This window comes from Mchenga conophoros, linkage group LG22 (genome assembly GCF_057382185.1).
Source record: "Mchenga conophoros isolate Kocher_MC1m ecotype Shallow Benthic linkage group LG22, M_conophoros_male_GT1.1, whole genome shotgun sequence".
Lineage (NCBI taxonomy): Eukaryota > Metazoa > Chordata > Actinopteri > Cichliformes > Cichlidae > Mchenga > Mchenga conophoros.
This window is the reverse complement of record NC_140546.1, coordinates 31,056,546-31,072,134: the sequence shown is the minus strand read 5'-3', so window position 1 is coordinate 31,072,134 and position 15,589 is coordinate 31,056,546. Positions and strand designations below refer to the sequence as shown.

Sequence of the window (15,589 nt, the reverse complement as noted above, 5' to 3'; positions counted from 1 at the left end):
AGTATAGAAGACTTCTGCACTGGCAAGCGCAAAGACTCATGAGATGGTTAATGTTTAACAACAAATTGTTAATTTAGTAGTGTTGTGATCATTATTTCAGCCATGTTGTGTTTAGACTCTGATTCCTGTGAATGTGTTATGTTGTTTCTAGTGCTGTGTGCACAGATTTAGCTAGAAATGGGCCACCGTGACTGAGGCTTCTCTGGCAACTGACTTTATTTTCACCCTGTTTTACAGCAACAACAGCAATGACAAATTCTTTGGTAAGTCATTTCTCAGCTGGCTTCAACAAATAAGAAACACATATTAATAAATTAATTATTCTAAAAATAGAACAAAGATGGTTTATCATCTCATCCACATTTACCTCCTCTTCACCTAACCTACAGCCTCTCTCTCATCCACCGTTCACATTGCTCTGCCTCGGTCTGCAGCTCGATTTGTGTGATTTGCTCGTAGTAGTTCTCCACAATCTGCCCTGGCTTAACATGTCATCCGTGGCAATTTCAGTCCTGCAGTAATTTTTCATCTTTTATCTAACTGCAGTCCTATATATATTTATTTATCAATCACATCTAGCTAGGTGGTTCATGTTTGTAACAGAAGATCCATGCACACAGCATTGCAAGGTAAGTGGATGTTTCCTCAACTGCTTGTGCAGCTTTCAAGCTCCCACAATTCTTTTCCATCCAGCAACGCTCTCTTATCAGGTCCTATGAATCCCACTCAAATAGGGGATGCATGATTAGATGATGGAGATCTGCTCAGCCTCACCTGACACCACACCCTAAACCCACTGCTCCACCCCTGCCCTGCAGCTGAGCCAGAAACCATACCCTGCCACAATGTTATATGTTGTGCAAACAACATATGTTACAAATTTTAAGAGTAGCTTTTTACATTGAAATGTGGTCAAAATAATTCTGTGTATAAGTGATTCTTGGTATAAGTGGCTGCAATGGTTCTTTTACTTCCTTCCCCCCCCTTTGAATTATAAATTGACCAATTTTAGGAAAAGTCATGAAATATCAGATGATGACATTTTATTTAAAGAGAGTTACATGATTTGTAAAATGCCAAAGAGTCAAAATAACCTGTAGTGGTGATGCAAACAGAGAAAAATAAACCATACAATGGTGATTTGAAAACTAAAGGAACGGTGAAAAGTAGACACCGAGTTGGGATTGTTTGTTTCAAAAAACAGCTTTCATACTCAAGAATAAAACTTGAACACAAAATTGATTTTTTCTTCATGTGCCCATGCTTTGACTTCAGAGATTACACTGGGATTCGCATCAGCAGCAAGGAGTCAGTAACATAAAAGAAATGAAACCAAATTTGGGGGATTTAAAGAAGGAGAACATTACTGGAGCAGAAGATACTGACAGGCAGGCACTTTTATTTATTTGCAAGTCAAACCTGTAACCCTTTTGAAAACTTTAATAACTGTAATAACAGAGTTTGCATACATCACCTGCATGTAAAAGCAGGGTTAATACAACCAATGTGTTAATTGTTACAGTTATTGCTTTATATCCCAGAATGCTAACTAACCAACTAAGGTCATGTTTAAGTGGGAAAACATCTTTCACGAGGGGGAGGCCAGACTATCAGCACTGCATATTCATGAAAAGCTCGACTGAGTGACTGTGACTGGTGATTATGAATTTGTCTACTTTCATCACATTCATTCTGGTGGAAGGCTACAAAGTATTAAGCCTATACAAAAGTCTTTTCATGCACTCAGGAGGAAATGGAAGCAATAAAAGAAGCTAAACCAAATTTGTAGATAGCAAAGAGAAATTGTCAGAGGTGGATACAGGAGATCACTAGCCATTGGAGATAAGGAAAAACTCAATAATGGCGATATTATCCTTTAAGCTGATTACTAGCCCCCATGAGATGAACTGACCTAATCTGACAAAGAGATTTTGTGTGTTTACTTGGATGATGAGAAAGTTTCAGGTCTGATTCAGATATTTACTCGATCCAACAGAAGAAAGCAGTTCTTTTCTAAGAACTCCGGTCCTTTTATTAACCGGAGGTGAGCATCTGCCTGTTTCGCCTCCTCCTCCCTCTATTCTTTTCTGCAGCTCTGCTTTGATAACAACATCTGTGACATAAACTTTATAGAAGAATTTGGCTGTTTGATCAATGGAAATGAAAACAATACAGTTTGTAAGCCACACAGGCACTAGTCTGTGTTCGCAATTCTAAGAAATGAGATGAAGTCTCTCCTGCTGTGAAGCTCAGCGGGTAAGTCCAGCACAACAGTGAATCAAAAGTTGAGTAACACCACCAGCTGCAAATTCATGTCTTCACTCACTCAAAGAAAGTTTTATAACAAAATCTGGACTCCCACCTGTGGTGTGCACCAACCCAGTTTCCCAGAAATTACCTTTTCATAAATTCAATTACGTTTTTGCAACATAAGGTAACAGGTAGCATGTTTTTAGAGTTGACAATGATGCCACAGAGGCAAAAAATGAAAAGTTAGTGTCAGAGAAAGTTTGTCATTTTGTCTAAATGTAAATAAGATATCTTAATTCACCATTGTCTGCAATCCCTACTCTTAATTTCACTGCAGTTACTGAACTGACAACTTATTCAGCATCAGTACTACATACATTTTTATTCCAGCATCAGAGAACTGATTTTGTCAAACTTACACATACATCCACACTGAGCTGGACTATTAAAAAGGCACCAGAGCCACAGGGTTGATCTATCCATATAAAGAGAGCATGAGCAGTATAAAAGATATACATAGCTTCTGCTTGCTAAAGAGAAGCAGTGCAGAAGTGCCTATCACCCAGATAATTTTTAATGGCATGAAGGGGGTGACACTCTTTAGAAGTCCATGTGAAAACAGCTCTTGGCTTCCTCGCTCTGTCACTCAAGTAAACATTTTCCTGATTAGTTTCAGGTCTTGTTGAATAAATTATGAAGTTCAGTTTGTGACTTATGATCATTATAAGAGGCAGAAAGGAAGATTGCCCAGTGATTGCTAACAACTTGTCATCATTAACAAGTCGTTAGCCAATGAGCATGCAGTGTCCTGTTTGTCTGTGAGATCCACCGCTGGCTTGTTAAATCCTATATTTAATTGAAATAGTACAAAGATACTATATCCTATATTGGAACAGGTAATTATTTGCTGTTTTGCTGGGAGTAGGACAACAATAAACTGATTGGTTCATTAGTAACATGACTGGGTAGAAATGAGTTTTAGGAGTAATGACAGGGAGAAAATCAAGCATTGCTTATTTCAGCAGGACAATACAAAGAGCATGGGTCCTTACTAAAGCGAAAGGCTAAAGTGGGCTGTCTGATATCTAGGCTGGTTAAATTTTGAAAACATTTGACACTTAGTACAAAGATACTATATCCTATAATATACTATCTCACCTTTTTTCCCCCTCAAGGAATATCCCCGCACAAGAAACGTCTGCATACATACAGCACAGCTTCAGACAGCAGGTCTGCTAAGGAAAATCAATTTTACATCTCAACATGATTTTCTAGAACATTTTTCTGTAAGAATATAAGCCAACCTCAATTCACATTTATTCACAAGAAATTACATTAGAGGTATACCAATAAAGCAAATAAGTGTGGATCTACTGTCTGCAACACAGATCTTATTTTTATATAAGACAAAACCTGATGATACCGACGACAGCTCTAAACTTTACCCATGTGACTGCATAGAGGATGCAAATATCTGTATAATGGGTGGTTTCTCAGTTTGGCTTTAAATGCGATCTAAGATATGATATGCTTAAAAGCAACAAAAACCTTCTTATTCACTTTCTTGCAGAGGGGTGGATGAAAAATCTGTGTTAAACCCCTACGTGTCCATATAGCCAGAGGCAGGCTAGCTCAGCTTTGCATAAAACAGCTAGACTAACTCAGCCCAAAGCTAACAAAATCCTCCTACCAGCACATATAAAGTTCAGACTACTTGGTTTAAAACAGCAGAGTAAAAATGACACATTGCGGATTCATGGCAGGTATTCAGTTTTTAATTTTAAGGTGTTTTATATTGTAAGTTATAGATCCTGCAATATTACTGTGCTGGTCTGATTGTTTCCCCTCCGTTTTGTCTTTTACATAATTAACAATGAGTGAAATTTAGGGGCAATCATTGTCATCATAGCTGGAGAAACAACAGCTGCAATTAAATTTTTCACTCGATATGCATAGACACATTTATTCTAATAATTATTCACTGAAAATCCCAATTAAAGCCGTGAAAGCAGCACTCTTTATGTACTTACAATTAACTTCCTGAAGCTGCTGTAGGTTTTTATGACACCATATTTAAAAATCAATAATTAACAAGGACCCATAATAGCAGACACCCTAAACGGTTCGGTAGTGTTGCAAAGAAATATATGTGCATTGTTAAGTGGACATTATAATGCTATATAGTAACTCTTTGAACACTCACAGAAAAGCAGCTGAGTAAATGAGCGGGGAAGAGACTGCATATCGTCAGTGTCCCACTTCAAGAGCTAATGTGGGGCACAAAACACACAAAAAAAGAAAGAGTGAGGAGAGCAGGACCACAAAACTCTAGCTACACTCGCTTTTTTAAACATAAACTATGCCCAATAACGACTATTTATCAGGTTATTACTGCCATTACATCAAGATGCAAGTGTTGTGAAACAAATCACATGTTCATGCATTGGGCACCTCAGCCATGTGTTTGTACACCACTTTGCATTATCATTAGTTATTATTAATCTTTGGTTCTCTTGCACAGTGTGTCTTTTCTCCAGTTTCCTCCCCTCACCCCCAGCCCCTCAGCCTAAGGTAAAAGGGAGTTTTTCCTTCCCACTCTCATAATCGGTCGTCTGATTGTTGGGGTTTTCTTTGTATTATTATCCTGTTGGTATTTTACAATATAAAGTGCCTTGATGTGATTTGTTGTCGTGATTTGGCACTGCATGCCTGCTGCTATGCAACAATGCCATGTTTTGCATCTTCCACAGTGACAGTTCAGTGTGGTGCTGCTGCGATGTATTAATGACTTATCATCAGGATGTGAAAAAACTGTGTTAGCTGAACAGTTCCATACATGTTATTACTTGTTGAGACAACTGTTGAGCAGAAGCTGCTGCAGAAGGAGGTATCTGGATTGAGATTGATGGAGGCTGAGTTTGAGCTAAACGTGTTCTGTGCTGCTCATGATATTCAGACTCATATTAAAAGTAGCTGGCGGAGATTTGGCTTTTGTTCCTTTGTTCCAAGCTGTGCACTGAGTGAAGGAGGACAGGCTGCTTAGGCATTTGTTAAATTATGAAAATGCCATTGTAAAAATCTGACCTGTTATCAAATGCTGATCAAGAAGCAAGAAATTGGAGTAATTTATATATATTTTAATGTAGCTTATTCTGATATTCAAAATAGTTTTTATTGGCCTATTGTCCTGCCCACCATGAAGATGATTTAAAATAATGAAAAAAAGTGAGAAGTTGGGGTAATTCCTTACTTAAACTTTTTCTTGTACTATACAGGAGGTAAATTGCATCCTTTTTTGCATCTCTTTAAAAGGCAAGCTCACTCGCCACTTTAGTCAGCTTGAGCCAAGATCTAAATCTAGATCCATCTGATCTAGCTAGAGAAGAGCAACTAGATGAGCTAGAGGAAGTTTACAAAAATGTTCTTGTGCAGCCACCTTTTTATCTGGCTCCTTCTGGGTCTCCCTCACACTCCACTTTCTATAGTGTACAAAAGTTCGGCTCTCTGTTGCTTGCCCATAACCACCATGCAGGTTTCCCAAGGTATGCGACTGGGGCTCTGTCCGCCACCTTCTTTACTCTCACAGAGGCTGCTTTTGCAAGACTGGCTATACAAAAACACCCCCTAGCCATGCCCAAACTCCCAGCCAGACAACCATATTCAGTAAATGCACGATATGTGTTATGTTTCTGAATAATCGTAGTAAATAAGCAACATAACAATAGCAACCAAAAAACGTGTGATTACGACTTTTGCTATAATTAAGCAGTCTTCCTCTGGGCACTTGGAGGGTGCATCATCTGCCACATTTTGCCCTTTAACAATGACCAGGATTGCCACAAAAGCTGACAGGCTCTTGATTTGCTTCTTTTCCACCTTTACCCAAATTTCATGAAATTTGGCTCTGCAGTTTTTACATAACCTTGATCACAAATACTTAAATAAATGGAAAACATACCTCTGCTTTGGCTCTTGCTTTAGTGGAGGAATGACACTGGTACGCTTCTTGAAGTGCTACATCATGCCACAGGCTGGACAGGGGCTCTGGTCAGTGTAGAGGGGAAGATGAATGGCTCCAAACACCAAGTTGTTTGAGGCGACAATCTGCTGCCCTCTGGAAGAAAAATACACTGCTAATGTCAAAGAAGAATTTCATCTTTCAACTTGACAACAACCCAAAGAACACAGTCAAGTCAACCACCCAGTCAGCCTAAAGGATGTCTTTTTCCTGGATCCCTCCATTTGTACAAACTCTGTGGACAGAACCAAAAAGAAAACTGCGTATAGGCTCATGAGCTGAAGACACAAATGTGGGACAATTTCTAAATCAGATTACTCGGGTGGTAGAAATCTTTTCAAAACAGTCATACCTATTATCAAAGCAAAAATTACGGGATGTTCAGCATTACGCAACGATGGAGGTTTTGCTTCCCCTTTTTTAATACATTGCCCGAAATTAGCTGCTTCTCATTTCTACCTTTGGCTCTTTATTTCAGCATATCCAAAGGAAAATGGAAAAATCAGCTTTGATTTAATAGGGTTTCATTCCAGCCTACAAGGCAATAAATACTAGAAAATTAGAAAGAGTCTGTACATTTCTGATATCCCTGGTATACCCATGCAGAAGCCAGCCAGATGTACTTCCAATACTGATTACAGAACTGAAGACAGTAATTATTCATAACCATTTCAGAAGCCAACTAGCATGTCTGTGTTGCTCTGATGAAGACTGGTGCCCATTCTCCTCCATTTCAAGGATTTCTCGAACGAAACATTAATAAGCTCGACTGCAAAGTGTTCAGAAAATAAAAGTTCTAAAATTATAAGACGGTTATGAGAGGTTTAGAGCACTAATAAACTCTCAGTAAACTCTCAGTAAAACGAATGCTGATAAAGTGACACAAATTAGTTGTGTATGATTTGTATGCTGTAAATGAAGGTGTAGCTTTTGGTAGTCCAAATGTCCCGATTTAGAAAAACTGGCCCAGTACAAATTAGAGATGGACCGATCCGATATTACGTATCGGTATCGGTCCGATACTGACCTAAATTACTGGATCGGATATCGGAGAAAAATAAAAAATGTAATCCGATCCATTAAATATCACGAAAGCACCTCACAAAACTTGCAACGCGCCGTAACTCACCTCAGAACGTTAGCACTCGGAGCAGTATGCATCACGTGATAGAGCAGCTGTGGCATGCGGGACCTGTCGGTGCTCTGGATAGCATTTGGAGCTTCGCTAGCAACCCGGCATTTCATCTCCGACAATGTTATCCCCGAGAGAAGTAAAGCAAGTGTGTAAGTCCATCTCTGAATGTTTGTAAAGCATTCCTGCGTTAAGCTTAACAAGCGACTGCCTCTCCTGCTGCTACTTCAATCATGAAACTGCTTAATGATCAGCTGATCGGCTTTTCTGTCGCGAGTCCGTCTCTCTGGTTTGTTTTTGGCCCACTTTGCACCAGACAGAGGAAACCAGCGGCTGAACAACAGCAGAACGTTTAAGCTTGATCAGCTGTTGTTAGAATGTATTTAATATTACTTTCTACTCGAGGATCTTTTTCTATGTAGCTGACGCTGGTAACTGTGCAGGGGCGGATCTAGCAAAGTTTAGCCAGGGGGCCGATAGGGCATTAACAGGGAAAAGGGGGCACAAAGACATACTTTTCTTTCTTATTCTCATTTAAAATGTCGAGCTTTTAATAAATAATTATCCAAATCTTACACCCAAAGTTTTAATCTGATGTAAAAGGAATAGAAGTCAATTACTGTAACTATTAAGTCTAATATATATACCCTAGTAAGCTATAGTACTTTTTCCTTTGGGAAGTTACCATCTGTGCAGTCTGCAATTTTGTTGAAGAAAGATGTTGAATCTATTTAATATTTCTTGAAAAATAATTGATTTCTGTGCATTTTTTTTCACACTGCATCAAATTAAGGTTGATTACGTCGATTAAGCATCATGAGGTGGAGCGTGAGGGGTGGTTCCCTATTTTTTATTTATTTATTTTTGTTGTTGCTGGGAGTTGGAACCCTATTAGTTAGGTTGCTTAATATTTACGCTAAGTACTCTTTAAAATACCAGAATAGGGAGGATGGTGTAGGTTTAAGTTTATTAGATTGATCAGTATTGCTGAACTATGAAAATTTTTTTTTGCATACAGGTATAACAGAATAGCTTTAGTGTAGTTGTTGTTTTAAACTTGAGTATGAACTTATACAAAATGCAGCAAGATATTTAAAAAACAGTTTTGTTGATTAAAAAACACTATATCGGATTCATATCGGTATCGGCAGATATCCAAATTTATGATATCGGTATCGGTATCGGACATAAAAAAGTGGTATCGTGCCATCTCTAGTACAAATGTTCAACATAACAATTTTTCTGTTAGCCACAACTATTGCGCTTTACTATAGTCAACCAATTCTGACTGGTTATTATTGGTTATTATTGTTTGAGGGATGTCTGTTTGACTGACAGGTGTACCGACACAGGGAGCTGGAGCTGATAGCTGTCTACTGGGCCTCATCTGGTCACTCAAGTTGTGGACCAAAAGCACTCATGTTGAGGCAAAGTCCAAATCCGGTGTATGACATCCAAAGGCTATGTCCATCTATTATATATACAGTGTAGCCTGTTGAAAAGGCACATATACAGAGTATATTGGTCCAACTGTATTTATTCACAATGTATCTTGTTGTGAAATAAGAAAATCAATGCAGAGCCTGTGCATAAACACGATATAATCCATGCTGGTTTACACTTTCAAAGGTTATATCAAATCAGTGTGTATGAAACTCAACGATTACACATGAGGTGTTTCAACTGCTATACTGGGATTAACTGAATTGCAATTTGCTTTAGTTTCAAAGCTGTTTTCATCAGAGATAGCTGCACCCAGTCACAAGGTTCAGAAAACCCACCACTCGCTATCTACCCAGCATCAAATGACAGTCTCATTAGTAACATGCTGGGCAACAGTGGTGATTACTGCACAGTAAAAGGACCGATTCCCTTCCCTGAGGTGTTAGCACTGACACAGAGCTTAAAGGCGAAAGGATATTGGACTTGCAATTACAAGTTACCACAAACATGACTGCAAATAAATGGTAATAATACCCTGTAGCTGTCATTGTCTTACAAATTCACTTGTTGTTGCTGTCCATGCAACGTTTGAGCAACATTAAGATTAACTTAGTTTACCTTGAAGACTGGAGGGGGACAGCAATACAGCAGGGTTATTTCTAAAAGCTGCCAAACATCCCTTTGACAGGGTAACTTATTGCCTGTCTTTCAGCCCTTGCACTGAAGTAAGCTAACTTCTTCATCTCCATATTTATAGTCACAGGCAAGAATTCCCAATGTCACACCAATGAGATAAGAGGGTTTTCCATCCATCCATTCGTTGATCCATCCTCCTGTGCATATTCCAATTCAGGTATTTTTGGCATAGCAAAAATCTCTGTTTTTCACTCCACTGGTCCAGCTTGTATCATAATAAGCTCCTCATTACGAACCTAAATCTCAAATTTGGCTTGTCTCAGGTATTCTAAGTGCTCTGGCAGTTAAGCAAACAGGAGTATTTACATTTCTCCCACCTCATTATTCCTGAGATGACCTCCAGAGCAAAGTAAAGCTACAGTGGGCCCAGTCTAGAAGTCCTTTCCATTGAGCCAAAGTGCAGAGTTGCAGTGTTGCTGTTTTTCATAGTATGTTTAATTAATGAAGTGTTATTAACGGTGGTTGCAGTGAAGCATTAGGGGAAGTAATGATTTCACTATCAGTAATTATAGCAGTGATAGGCCTGTTTATTCCAATTAGTCTTCATATGGCAGTAATTTGCTGTTTTTGTTATTCTTTATGGTTTGTCGATTTTTATACATATATATTAAATGGACTCTTGCAACTTAGTTAAGACTAATTGTTGCTGGTGCTTAATATCCTGCTGATAATAACTCACTTTCTCATCGATGACGTGCTTCATATAATATACTGATATGCAGAATTCGTAGGCTGCTATCATAAAGCACACACTGCCAAAGCTCTGCGCCTAAACACAACATTTCCTGGAAAAATAAACAGAAAAAACAACAATTCAAACACATCCACATCATCCCCAGCTCTCTTGTAGAGCGTTAACGTTTTTTGCCTACAGCTGCAAACACAACGCAGCTCCAAAGCGTTTTTTAAGCGCTTCTTCTATTGCTCCATCCATCAAGATATGGCACATTGTCTAAATCCGCTTTACATCTCAAATTCCCATTGTGATCAAAGAACAAAGGCACGACACATTCGGGTATTACTGTGAACCCTAGATGCTGGAGCTGCAAGACAAAAACAAAGCTTTTGACTTTGTGGCACAAAAAGACAGAGGTCTTTTGTCCTCCGGAGCACGGCGACGCTGGGCACATTTTGCTTGAGTCATACACAGGTCACACTTCCTTGGCCTCTTCTACAGACTTTATGATTGGGCATTGTGATTGCTGCAGATTTGGACCAGTTAGTCAAGATTAATGGGGGTCAAAGATGGATTTTCTCCCATGGCAGAGACGCATCATGACTCTCAATCACGCGTGGGAAAAAAAAATCTCACACTATTCCAGCTTACTTTGTGGGATCCTGGTGTGAGTTTCCAGCGCGCTGTGAAAAGCAGCAGCATTCTCTCTTGATTGAATTGCCGCCTTTTCTCCGCAGATTTTACCTCCACGTTGCAACTGCACTGAATTAAAAATTTAGAATGTGGCTTTAATTGATTTGAACATTCATATTTCCCCCGCAAAGAGCAAAACAGACTTAATTACACAATTGTTCTCTTATCTGCTCTGTACTCTGTGGACAGAACCTCTCTGATGCCAGCTATTGTTCAGTCACAGGATGAACTTATTTTTCCTCTGTAAAGCACAGGTAAACAAACCCTGCACAGGCTGCGCTTGGTGTTGATGTGCTGCCACCTCACATCGCCTGAAAGTGTTAGAAATCCGAAACAAAGAGGTGTGATGTGTGACGACATGTGTATCAAAAGATTACACTAATTTTTCAGAACCTTTCTTTCATGCCGGCTTCCAAAAAAAAAAGAAAAGAAAAAAAAAAAAGGCTTGCTCAGCTACGTAGCATGAAATAACCTTTTGCAGCTGTTTTTCAGCTTCGCCATTTCAGCAAAGTTGTCCTGATATGGTGCCCACCCTCTTCCCCTCTCCTCTATCTGTCTGTCTCCGCTGTCTGCCTTCGTTTAAGAGGCCACAGCTACATAATGCCAAGGCCAGTGGCTTTGCTGGGAGCACCTGGTGAGTTAAAGGCTGGGCCAGGTGGTACACAGCTTTGACTGCCAATTAGTGCAGTGACCATGTGAGAGCTGCCCGAGATAACTTCTAATTAACGACGGACCTCCGAGGCATAACAATTAGCCTTTCCTTCAAATAAATCCACAAAAAACGTATCCACGTGTCAAGCCCACTAACTAAATTACTTTGTGCTGGCAAATAAAACCCTCATGAAGACAAAACAGCAGTTAAAGTCATAGTGACTTACTGTTGATACGTATTGTAACAGTAAGTCTCTATTAAAGAAGAGAATGAAGGCATTTTCCCTGACAAGGTCATAGATACTGCGGTGCTGTCAACAGGACTATAAGTAGAATGAAAGGAAGCAAAGATGCTTTACATTGAGGACGACACTGAAGTAGGCATGCACGCTTTCAGACTAACTGATTGGACCAGAAAATGATTAGACAGCACTGGAACAATTTGTGTAGACAATGACAAGATGAAAGTCAAGGACGAGGCACGTGCGTCCATGGGAAAGACAATGAAAAAAATCACAGGAAGAACTCCCGAGTACGCCGCTGTGATATGGAGATGTATGGTTATGTCGCTGGGAGGAAACATCTGCCTGCACGATACAGTATGGCTTTACATAATGCATCAGCTGTGGGCTCCCTTCCTCTGCTCCTCCAAAGGCACCTGCCAATAAGCATTATCAAACAAGCAGTCGCGGATAAAAAGCCACGCTGTAATTTTGACAAGCCTAATTGCAGGACTGATGTGCAGTCTCGATGTTGTTGATTGCACTCGGGAAAGATTACGGCAGCAATCACAGGAACGGCTCGCTTTGTTGCCGCATTCAAATTGTCATTTTGTAATCGTCTGTGATTAAAACCTCAGAAGGGGGGGGGTGCAGCCTAGGTGCTTTTTTGTAGATTCGCTCATACAGTAAACTCCAATCCATTCTCCACATGTTGCCAGACTACAAGAAGCCTGTTTATCCTGGAGAATGGTGCTGAGGTGTTTCTTGGAAAATAGCCAGGACTGCTAAGTGGAAACAGAGGGCAAATCAAAAAGCCGGGGAGAAGTCCGAAGGGAATACTATGAAGGAAAAAGACTGTGTGACAGAGCACAGAAGCCTGAACAAAAGACACTAAGTATTAGTGAAATACCCTTGTACAGGCTGCAGATGCATGTGGACCACCACCCCAGGGAACTGGAAACATTTTTTGCTGTTGCTGCTGCTGCTGCACTCGCGGTCCCAGACCTTGCTCTAAAGCTGTGTACTTAAAGGGCCTGATTGGGTTTGTGGTGAGCCACGGGGATTCCTCTGTCTGGAGCGGAGACTCTGAATGCCAGAGCTGAATAACTGATTACAGTAAAGCCTTCACTGACTTAGCACAGCCTTTACACCACGGCAGCTTAAGCTTGAAATACCTCGCAGGAAAGATCTGAAAACAAAACTGGAAGTCAGATTGTTAGAGAAACTTACTCAAACTTTGAACGAGCTGTTAGGCGTGCTCGTGGAACGCTATACGTTATACCACGGCGTGCTTTGAAGTAGAAAGAGCAGCACACGAGTGCGGCTGCAGTTTCGTCAGACTTTTTGCTTGCAGCGTGTCTTCATCTGGCTGGCAGCTGGTGAGAGGCTGCCATGATTCACTGTGACTCATTGCCTCTTCCATGCACCGTTGTTGAAAGGAGCTCACAAAGGACTTTTCATTCTGAAGAATCATACCTTTCTTTTAAATTAAAAGACGCACATTAAGATGAGACGGCCGACACCCAGAGCTGTCCGAAGTACATATTATCAGAATAACACACATTTCTCTCCAAATAGCCCCACTATCTTATACGGCGTAACAAATGGCAATTGCTTATGGCAACCACATTTTCTTGATATAATTGGGTTCCTTGATAACGGATGCCACCAAAAGCAACCCATCTCCATCTCTGCCACCCTCCTTTCTAAATGCTGCAGCACGGTCCCCCACCCACCCACCCACCCCAAGGTCACGCCATCCAGTCTGATTGGAGACATGATGAGGAACTGGCTGAGCTAATGGGTTCTACTTGCTTATTATTTATAATGGCAAGGAGAGGTTTCAGGAGAAAATGAACCAGCCTGCTGGCAGACGCCTTCATTAGTAAATGAGGTGCCGTCTCGTGCAAAATACAGATCATTACAAAACTCATAAACCTGGAGTTTATGAACACTGGGATATTAAGCATACAATGGAACCCGGAGTGATTAATGTTTACAACAAACTGAAAGGATTTCTGACAGCGAACATTGTTGCTTTAACTTAATGAGGCTGCTTGCAGCATCCCCCAGACAGCTCCTGAAATGTACTCAGCACAGACCTGTTTCCCTTTCAGTAGATATTGACAGTCATTGATACCAACACTGGTATCGGACTAATACTGGCATGATAGGATCGATACTTTGTTTCTACCCCGTAAGTTCAGTATATAGCCCGACTGAATTGTGTTAAACATATACCTTAAACGTTTTTGCATTTACTCTCATGGTTATTTTATTCATAGCCTAGAGCACATTTAAACAACAGCAGTTAACCATAAGTACTTTAGAAACAGCTACATTTAAATTCTAGGTCTCCAAAAACACACACAGTTTGAAAATACACGGAAAGTTGACAAAGCTGACCCATGACACGAAGCTCTCGCCTACATAAGCTGCCTTAACAAGTAAAAAGTATCAGTATAGTCAGTACTGACCCTCTTGGTACCTTTTTGGCACTGCTACTGTATATTCAACAGTTACCCTGAACGCAGTGAATGGTCCATGCAGCATATCTCTGCCTTCTTTGGATGCTTTGATGGGATAAGAGTATAAGAGGATGAGTTTGTCCTTTTGGTCATTTTTCTCTTAAATCTCGAAGAACAGAAATGTGGGAAATCCAATCCAGTCCTCAAAGAGAATAAGTTGTTTTTCTCAACATGACCCTCCAGTGCGAGCTGTTTCCTTTATTAAGAGATATTTACACAAAGAGAGTGAAATATGATTTACGGCCACTGATAACTGTTCTCCTAACTGTGCACATTTCAGCATGACACTTTCTCAACATTAGAAAGCATGCATCTCTTTTCTCTCAGTGCGCAACTGAATAATTGTGCAGATTTTTTATTTTTGTTGCAGCAGAAAGTTGCAGCGCAACACCTTCTCAGCCGCACTTTAAAATACTTTAAAAACCTGCACGCGCGCCGCTCACTGTAAGGCACCTAAGCTTAAAAGCTATACGTAGAATAGGACGTGATTATTACCGCAGTCCACACAGTTAGAGCCACGCGCGGTGATCCCACACTCACCTAAAGTCAGTCCCCGGAGCTGCGGGCGAAGTCCCTTTATTCCCGCGCGGAGTGACGGCGGCTTCAGCTTCAGCTCCACAAACAACGGAATAATGCAAATCAGCCACAAGCTACAGCTCCAAAGGTCCAATTTAAAGGAGCAGGGAGGAAGAGGGGGGGATAGCGCCAAACTGGCAACCTCGCACCGTTGCCTGTTTGAATGTGACAGCGCTGGGAGGAGGTTTACTCCCCCCCTCCTGGAACAAGACCGTGCGTTTTTGCTTTTCTTGGGGGGGGGTCAGTTTGTTTCCGTGAAGGAGGGAAGGCTGGAAACAGGTTTTCTCACGTAAACGGGCTACACGTTACTCTCTCCCAGGCAGTGAGGAGCATGCATTTTAATTCCTGAGCGCTGACCATGAGGGGCACAGCGCTGCTACGCCCCTCAGCATCCTCACTCGCACACACTTGCATCAGGATGTTTTTATTTTTTCTTCCTTTCCCTTCCTTTGGCATGCGTGACCGGGTCCTGGTGTTAGCCCGCAGCTCGGTGCCGCAGGAATCACCAAGCGCTTATAAAGTGATAAAGAATTTATTTCATCAATTTATGGGTCTTTTTTCATCATTCTCTCTCACTCATTCCTTTTCCTCTATTAAAATAAATATATAAATAAATGCAAGGGTAAATGACAAGCTCATCCCCAGTTAATATCTGCCGAGAATCTTTAAGGTTAAAACTTTGGAAAGCTTCCAATGAATTTTGCT

The 15,589-nt window shown here is 40.6% G+C and overlaps 1 protein-coding gene across 1 annotated transcript in view; it reads right to left on the bottom strand.

Annotated features, from left to right (window-relative positions):
• Positions 1-15,249, bottom strand: part of LOC146549724 (CMP-N-acetylneuraminate-beta-galactosamide-alpha-2,3-sialyltransferase 1-like) — a 96,190-nt gene extending 80,941 nt beyond the window's left edge. Inside the window, exons 1-2 of the mRNA XM_085261971.1 lie at positions 14,849-15,249; positions 6,209-6,364 (exon numbers count right to left, since the gene is read on the bottom strand). The gene's annotated coding sequence lies outside the window, so the exon portion shown is untranslated. The remainder of the gene's footprint in view (positions 1-6,208; positions 6,365-14,848) is intronic.
• Positions 15,250-15,589: the final 340 nt, after the last annotated feature.